This window comes from Bidens hawaiensis, unplaced genomic scaffold (assembly GCF_021521415.1).
Source record: "Bidens hawaiensis isolate Kalapana, Puna unplaced genomic scaffold, B.hawaiensis_p1.1 tig00022572_1, whole genome shotgun sequence".
Lineage (NCBI taxonomy): Eukaryota > Viridiplantae > Streptophyta > Magnoliopsida > Asterales > Asteraceae > Bidens > Bidens hawaiensis.
This window is the reverse complement of record NW_027505028.1, coordinates 166,277-175,751: the sequence shown is the minus strand read 5'-3', so window position 1 is coordinate 175,751 and position 9,475 is coordinate 166,277. Positions and strand designations below refer to the sequence as shown.

General features: G+C 39.0%; 1 pseudogene across 1 annotated transcript; it reads right to left on the bottom strand.

Annotated features, from left to right (window-relative positions):
* Positions 1–6,405: 6,405 nt before the first annotated feature.
* Positions 6,406–8,146, bottom strand: LOC143609976 (uncharacterized protein At4g22758-like; annotated as a pseudogene). Its single transcript, XR_013149506.1, has 2 exons — positions 7,849–8,146; positions 6,406–6,787 (listed from the first exon to the last, which is right to left on the bottom strand). The product of XR_013149506.1 is annotated as an uncharacterized protein At4g22758-like (transcript).
* Positions 8,147–9,475: the final 1,329 nt, after the last annotated feature.

Sequence of the window (9,475 nt, the reverse complement as noted above, 5' to 3'; positions counted from 1 at the left end):
ATAAACTCTAGAAGTTGCAAAAGGGTTTGCAATTGTTATGAATAACTACCTTGATAAATCGACAATGGGAAAAAGGTCACCTAACCGGAGTCGGGTTTATCGTTGGATTCTAGATTTTAATTATTAATTATATTTGGTATATATATATAAAAGGGTATTAATAATTAAAAAGGTAAAACACTAAAATGAACTTAATTAAAATTCTGCAGATGGCCGCACACGTCGACGACAACATAATCCCTAACGTCCAAAATGTCTCTCTCCGATCTATTCTCGCAAAAGACCGTCTTAACCACAATAACTTTTCGGATTGGTTCCGAAATTTAAGGATTGTTCTAAAAACAAGAAAAATTATATCATGTTTTGGAAACACCTATCCCCGAAGAACCGGAAGAGGGAAGTGAGGTCGAATATATGAATTGGGTCAAACTTACGGAAGATTCCATTCAAGTGTCATGCCTCATGTTGGCGACTATGGTTCCCGAAATCCAAAAGGATTTCGAAAAACCATAATGCGTACGACATGATTACTCAACTTAAGGAAATGTTCCTTAAGCAATCAAGAGTTGAAAGGTTCGAAACGGTTCGAGCCTTGCATGCATGTAGAATGGATGATAATCAACCAGTTTCAAACTTATGTACTTAAGATGAAAAGTTACATTGATCGCCTCGCCAAGCTCAATTGTCCCATCTCAAAAGAGTTAGCAACGGATTTGATCCTTAACTCTTTGTCGAAAAGGTTCGACACATTCGTGTTAAATTATAACATGAACGGGTGGGACAAAACCATTGGAGAACTTCACTCAATGCTTAAAACAGCAGAGGCGAGCATGGGCAAAAGGGTTTTACCCATGTTTGCGATCAATGAAGGTAGATCCAAGAATCGATCTCAACCCAATCTTAAGGCTAAGGTAGCCAAAAGAAAGGGTCCTCCTATGCATCTTAAGGGTAAGAGCAAATCACCGGTTATGGCAAAGAAACAAAAGGTTATGGAACCGAGGGGTCATAAGGATGATCCTTGTTTTGGTTGTGGGGAGACCGGACACTGGAAACGCAATTGCCCCGGTCTACCTAAAAGAGCTAAAAGACAAGAGGAATGCGGCGCATACCTCGGGTAATGTCTTTATGATTAATGTTGAGCTAAATCTTATTTCTTCTAACACATGGGTATTGGATACCGGATGTGGAACTCATATTTGCAATTGGTTGCAGGGGTTCAAAAAGAATGAAGACTTAAAGAAGGGCGAAGTGAATCTTTTCATGGGCAACGGTGCAAGGGTGCACGTGGTCGCTAGAGGAGACTTCACTTTATCGCTTCCAAGTGGTTTGGAAGTTGTTTTGAGAAATGTTTTGTATGCTCCTAGTTTGACTAGGAACATTATTTCTGTGCACCTTCTTAGACAATGTAATTTTGACTTTAAATTTGTAAGATCAGAAATGCATGTATCATCTAATGGTATCTTTTATTTTAAAGCTATACCAAACAACGGTATTTATGAATTGGTTCATGATAATACCTTAAATAGCTCATTATATCAAACTTCTACTAAAAGACTCAAAAAGGATTTGAGTGATTCCTACATTTGGCATTGTCGCCTTGGACACATAAACAAGAATCGTATAAATACTCTCCAAAAGAAAGGTCTTTTGAAAACAAACGAGTTAGGTTCGTTTGATGAGTGTGAATCTTGTATTCAAGGCAAGATGACCAAAGAGCCTTTCAAAGGTACAAATGAAAGGGCTAAGGATTTGTTAGGTATCATACATACGGATGTATGCGGACCTTTCAAGCCAACTAGTAGGAATAGTGAAAGGTACTTCATTACCTTTACCGACGATTTTAGTCGATATGGGTATGTTTATCTAATGAAACACAAACATGAAGCCTTTGAAATGTTCAAAGAATTTCAAAATGAAGTACAAAATCAGCTCGACCGAACAATCAAGGTACTCCGCTCCGATAGAGGAGGCGAATACCTAAGTGATGCTTTTCAAAGTCATCTTAGAGATTGTGGAATTATTTCACAGCTCACTCCTCCTGGAACTCCTCAACATAACGGAGTATCCGAGAGGAGGAATCGAACACTGTTGGACATGGTTCGATCAATGATGGCACGAAGCTCACTACCCGCCATCATTTTGGGGATATGCGCTACTCACAGCGGCTCGTATTTTGAATATGGCCCCGACCAAAAAGGTGGATCGAATACCCTATGAAGTGTGGCATGGAAAGGTTCCATCCTTTTCATATTTAAGGGTATGGGGATGCATAGTTTATGTTAAACGTGACACCCCAAATAAGCTTGAGGCTCGATCCATCAGGTGTATCTTCATAGGATACCCAAAGGATGATATAGGATATATATTCTATGATCCTAGTGAACAAAGAGTGTTTGTTTCACGCAAAGGATACTTCTTAGAAACTAGGTTCCTTATGGAAGGACCTAGTGAAAAGAGAGTGGAACTTGAAGAGGTTCAAGAATCACTGGATGATACACAGTTGGTCGATACTAGCTTTCAACACGAGGATGTTGAAGATGATCAAATGGTTGATCATACACACGTTGCTCGCAGATCTAGTAGGGTTAGTCAACCTCCCAAGAGATATGGATTTCTTGTGGATGATTGCTACTTGGTCGATTCGGATGAACCGATCTCCTACAAAGATGCTATGTCACAACCTGATTGTGACAAGTGGCTTGAAGCCATGAGCGCCGAGATGCAATCCATGCACGATAATCAAGTTTGGGAATTGGTTGATCGTCCACTTAACTCCAAACTGGTTGGATGTAAGTGGGTCTTCAAGAAGAAAACCGATATGCATGGAAATTTAGATACTTACAAAGCTCGACTTGTCGCAAAAGGTTTCACGCAAACTCAAGGGATTGATTATGATGAAACCTTCTCGCCGGTCGCGATGCTTAAGTCGATCAGGATATTGTTTGCCATTGCAGCTCATTTTGATTATGAGATATGGCAAATGGATGTCAAGACCGCTTTTCTAAATGGATATCTTGAGGAAGATGTCCATATGGTTCAGCCTGAAGGTTTTGTCGATCCATCTAATCCTGATAAAGTTTGTAAGTTAAAGAAATCAATCTACGGGTTGAAACAAGCATCACGGATGTGGAATCATCGTTTTAATGAAGAAATCAAAGCGTTTGGTTTCGTCCAAAACGGTGATGAGGCGTGTGTATATAAATGGGCTAGTGGGAGTATAATCATGTTCCTTATTTTGTATGTCGATGATATACTTTTATTTGGAAATGATATACCAAGTATGGAAAACGTTAAAGCGTGGTTAAGTAGTCGTTTCTCAATTAAGGATCTTGGAGAAGCGACATATATCTTGGGAATAAAGGTCTATAGGGATAGACAAAGGAAATTGATCGGACTCAATCAAAGTGCGTACATTGATAAAATCCTGAAAAGGTTCAGGATGGAAAACTCTAAGAAAGGTTTGGTACCTATTCCTAGAGGAACCGTGTTGAGCTCATCCCAAAGTCCTAGCTCTAAGGAAGAGCAGGATAGGATGAAGCATGTTCCTTATGCTTCGGCAATAGGATCTATTATGTATGCAATGATGTGCACCAGACCGGACGTCTCGTATGCTTTAAGCATAACGAGTAGATACCAGCACAACCCAGGTGACAGTCATTGGATGGCTGTCAAGAATATATTAAAATATCTTAGAAGGACTAAGGATATGTTTTTAATATATGGGTCTGGTGAGGAGGAACTCGTCGTAAAGGGTTACGTGGATGCGAGTTTCCAAACTGACCGAGATGATTCTCGGTCACAGTCGGGATATGTCTTCATCTTAAATGGAGGCGCTGTCTCTTGGAAGAGTTCGAAGCAGGATGTTGTCGCGTTATCCACTACAGAATCTGAGTACATCGCCGCTTCAATGGCAGCCCAAGAGGCTGCATGGATGAAAAAGTTCATCATGGATCTAGGGATTATCTCTTCCATTCAGGAGCCCCTAGAGATATTCTGTGACAATGAGGGTGCTATTGCACAGATCAAGGAGCCTCGTGCTCATCAGAAAACGAGGCACATTGAGCGCAGATTCAACTACATAAGGGATGAAGTTGAAAAGAGAAAGATATGTATTCATAAAGTTCATACCGATCAAAATATTGCGGACCCACTCACGAAGCTCCTCGATAGGCCAAAGCATGAGGGTCATGTTTGTGCATTAGGACTTCGGTATTCTAGTGAGTGGATTTAATCTGTGTTTAGTGTTTGTATAAGAACGAATGTAATGGGTATCTCATGAAATTAATTATGTTTTAATTATTCAATGAGTTATGTTCTATATTTGCATGTTTAATCCATGAATGACTTATGTTGTTCTAAACGTCCGTAGTCGATCATGCTTGTGGGAACAAGTATGAAGGTAAGACTGTTATGAACCCGGATTGGTTGATATTCATGTGATGAATATAGGGCATAGGTTTGCCACCAAGGTTCATAGATATTTGTGGGATACAAATATTGGACATGATCCGCTCTCAAGGATCACTGCATGGAGTTAGTGCAACTGATCATAAGTAATCCTTGAGTAAAGGCGAGTATCATTGTGTCCTTTGACCTGAGATGCATATTGGATCTTGTTCCTCATCAAGTCTGATAACTTGACTCTCTTCTTTGTTTTTCGGTAACACGATGACGTAAAAGAAAGAGCTCAGATATCATACGAGATGTCAACAAGGATGTATGCAGTCAAGATGGGATTTGTTCCTCTTATGTGTTGAGAGTTTAGATGTCTAAGGCCTGTTAAGTTAAATCAATGAGAGAATGATCAATCTGTGTCTCTTCGATTTGACAGGACATCTAGCAACAAAGGGATGTAATGATAAGACTTACCTATATCATATCAAGTGTGGACTTGAAGGGGATGATGTTATTGAATGGCACTTAGTCAAACACACTAGGGGTGGTGACCTGTTTGTTAGGCGGTATTCACCATTAGCATTAACTTCCTATGAGTCTCGTGCAAGTGGGAGATTGTTGGAATACCGTATGCCCGAGACACATAATTAGGTTAATGTAGCTAGCCGTGTTTGATCCAAGTCGGGTCATACCCAATAACGAGTTAGACACACACCAATTATGTATTTGTTAAGATAAGATCTATAAGACAAATACAGAACACGACACATTCAGAAAATTGGGTTTCTGAATATTTACTTGAAAGTGTTAAATAAATTAATCGGTTAATTTATTTATTCAAATAATTATTATTGGAATGATTATTTAACTATGTATTCTTTTATAAAATGGTTTATAAAAGATGGGGTGTTTATATATTTTATAAAGTATAAAATAAATAAATAAAAAAAAAAAAAAAAAAAAAAAAAAAAAAACATTATTGGGGCCGGTTTTAGGGTGGGCCCCACACCCCATATCTTGGTCAAAATCATTAACATGCAAGGATGGAGGTTGAGTGTTTTACTTGACATAATACCTAACACCATGCTTCCTTGGTTTTATATATCATGAAAAGATCAAGATCATTTTTTTTTTACAACACTTTCAAGTAACCAAACCAAGACACAACTTTCTTTTCTTTCTTTCTTTCTAGCTCACGGCCAAGAGAAAAGAAAGGGCTCGGGTCTCGGGTTTTTTAGTGTTCAAGCTTCCTAGCATAGCTCGGTGTGTGTTGGAGGCTCGGGGTATATTCCGTTTGAGGGTTTTCCTTTGAAAGTCTAGCATTCACATCATCATCTTCTTCAACCATCTACTAAACTCTTAAAGGGTTAAGAATGTAAGTTTTGCAAGCTTTGATAGTTTAGTTTTCCGTATTACTTGATCCTTACTTCGGGTTTCTAATATATAGATTATTGGTAATCTAATAACATGGATAAACTAGGTTGTTCATGAACATATATTATATAGACTTGTAATATATACACATATAAACACATGGATACATATGTTTAGTTTGCAAATACCATGCTTCCGCCTTTAATGTGACTAGTTAAATGGTTAACTAAGTTTGTAAATTCCATAGAAACCCAACAAGATGTATAAGGTTGGGAAGGACACTCCCTCCATCCTTACTATAACATAAAGCAATAACATAATTGTAAACCATTAGTTACATGGTGTGACTCCAAAAGATGGAAGAATAAGTATCGCGTGCCACGTCAACAAATCATTCAGGAGCTTCGGTGTGTAGAGGCCAAGCGGGAAGAAAAATCACAAAGAGAAAAAAATTTCAGGGAAAAGAATTCGGCAACCCCCCCCCCCCCCCCCCCAATGCGGTACCAAGATAATCTATAATATAAACAATTGAACCAAGATACCACCACCATTAGAGGTTAAAACATCTCTAATTATTCAATAATTTTAGTGACTGACTAAAAAATCAATTGATAACGCATAGGACGTTAACAACACTTAAATCATGAATCAATAAGTAAAATTGCCCAATCAATTTGAAAACCAAACAAGGCCCTAACCACATTCATCACTCTTGCCAACAAACAATCACAAGAAAAATAATCCAACTGAACAAATTCAAATTCTATGAAAATCAAGATATCCAAATCGTAAGCGTATCGATAAATCATCACTGTTTATTCTGTTGTGACCATTCAGTGAGATGATACTTTGAGATTGAGTAACTTGTTAAACCACGCCTTCCACCCTCCCATGCTCTTCCTCGGTATTCCTGAAGCCACTGGTTTTCCATCATCCGAGTCCACCACCTCCTTAGGCTTCTTGCAAAGCATGAAGTTTCGCACTCCAACTGATCCAATCGTCTCCCATGGCTTCAGAGCTGCACAAAATCAAATCCACCAACATTTAAATTCAATTCAAATTACTAATAGTGCAAACGAGCAAAACTGCTCGCGAGTTACTAGATATCGGACAATAAAGAGCTCAAAACTTGAGCCAAAGCCGTAAAACAAAACCCGTTTAGCTATCAAAACCGAGATTGAGCCGTGCAAGGGAAGATCATCTAGGCTCGTCAGGCCTTAACAAGAGCCTAGTGTATTTTTAAGTTTCAAGTCTTTTGCATTTCTACGTATTAATTTTACACTCCAATGCGGAGCTCAAGCTAAGGCTTGGCTTCTTTAATGTGGCATTGCACACGAGCTTGATCCAAGCTTTGGCCCGTAAAGAATTTTCTCAAAATATTATTAAAATAATTAAAAATGTATATAATTTATATAACAAATAACAAACAAGCCAAGCTCGAGCTTGAAAAACGACTCATAAGCAGCTCAAGCCAAGCCTTTAAAATAATGCACACGAGCTAGAGCCGAGCTCAAGCTTTAGAAAAAGAGCTCAAAATGAGCCGAGCCCGAGCTCTCGTAAGACTAGCCATGAGCAAACTATGCTCATTTACACTCCTACAAATTACACAACAAGTATCAACAATTGAGCTCAAAACAAGCCGAGCTCCAGCTCTTGTAAGTTAAAACAAGCTGAGCTTGAGCCTAGTGGACTATTCAAAACGAGCAACTTAAGCTCGTGCTCGGCTCATTTACACCTAAATTACACAACAATTATACAAGATATCAACAATTGAGCTCAAAACAAGCCGAGCTCAAACTCCCCTAAGTTAAAACAGGCCAACTCGAGCCAAGTGGACTAGGCAGAACAAGCCTACTTGAGCTCATGTTTGGCTAGTTTACACCTAAATTACACAACAATTATACACAATACCAACAATTGAGTTCAAAATAGCCGACCTCAAACTCCCCTAAGTTAAAACAAGTCAAGCTCGAGCCTAGTGGACTATTCTGAACTACCCTACTAAAGCTCGGGCTTGGCTCATTTACACCAAACTTACACTAACAAATAACAATCAAGTCCAAGTTAACGAACTCCTACCTTCGGTCCCAGCAACCGGACAATACAACACGAAATCATTACAATTAAACCCAAGCACAGGAAGCCGCCCTTCCCTAGCATACAACTTAAGCGCGGTATCAACAACACCCGCCACAGTCTCCACCTCATTCACAACAAACCGAATCGGGCCCCGCGCTTCCAACAACCGTAACATTAATCAAAATGCGGTTCCCAACACCTTTCGAAGAAACCTGACTCTTATTATTCTTCGTAAGCAACATTTCTTGTTGTTTTAGTTTTCTTTTTTTATAATAATCCGAATAACAAAACCAGATCAGATGAACTAATTAATTAAACAGTAATAATAAAATTAAAGACACGGTGATGTAAGCAGAAACGTAGTCAGAGTTGATATTCACGGGTCGACACCGATGCAGCGGAAGTACCAGCCTTCCTTGCACGATCCGAATGGGAAGAGAGATATCATCCACTTAATATTATTATTATTATCAAGCAAGATTTCCACCATTCACAAACGAAATTATGTATTGATTTAGTGATAAAGCCGTGGAAGAAGAAGGAGAATAATAATTAGGGTTAGGGATTGTTGTTTGGTGGCTCAATGTGGGTGTGGGTTTTGTGTTTTTATATATAGGGAGTGTGGAAGATTGGGGAAACTAGCCGACCCAACGGCCCTTTCTTGTTCCCAAAGCCTTTCTTGTGTTTTATATATATTTTAGGAATGTGATTTCATAGATGATCTCATGGTGACTATACATTATGTTACGTGTAACGAAAGGCTACAAAATGGGACGACTTACGTCATATGACGTCCAGTCAACGAGATTTGGTTTTTATTTTAGGAATGTAATGGTGTTAAAATCTTATATATATATATATATATGTGTATGTGTGTGTACACACACACATAATAATAATAAACATAAACCAAAAAAGCAGCCGATAAATATTCACCCCCCTCCACACACACACACAAATCGCCTCAATATCGCCTGAGGGTGGTGTTTACCAATTTTGTAGCCCCTTATCGTCCCCCCACTACGTATAGCCTTATGGATAAGCGTTTTCGGTATTAAATTTGGTATCGTCGGTATCGAATTAGTATCAAGTTTTGATTTTTCCGTACGGTGCGATACCGGTACCGGTAAACCGAACATTTTGAACTGGTATTGATACCAAGTATTTGGGATTTCGAGATCGGTACTTGAACCGTCCCGAGCTCATCCCTGCTATACAGCCTTATACGGCTTGTATAGGGGGGCTACACGAGCCTTATAGGTCACACATGACTGACAAATGTACGGAGATGACACACAAAACAACGTTTTCAGGTCTTATACGTCACGTGTAGCCATATACGAGTCACATATGTCTTCAACAACTCATGTCTTATATGGTTCGTATAGCCCTACACAAGTTGTATACGTGAAAGGTGGTGTGTGAAGACCCATGGTGGTGTATGAATATCCTATGCCATATTTTATAGAGTTTGATTACATCTAATGGTCTAGTAACATGGGAGTATGATTCAGATCTTAAGGTCTTATATTCGGAACCTGGCTCAAGACAATCTTAATTTGGTGGTGGACTGGTGGGTAATGGGTTCAAGGCCAACCCGCTGGTCATTGAAAGCAAGCAAAAGCTT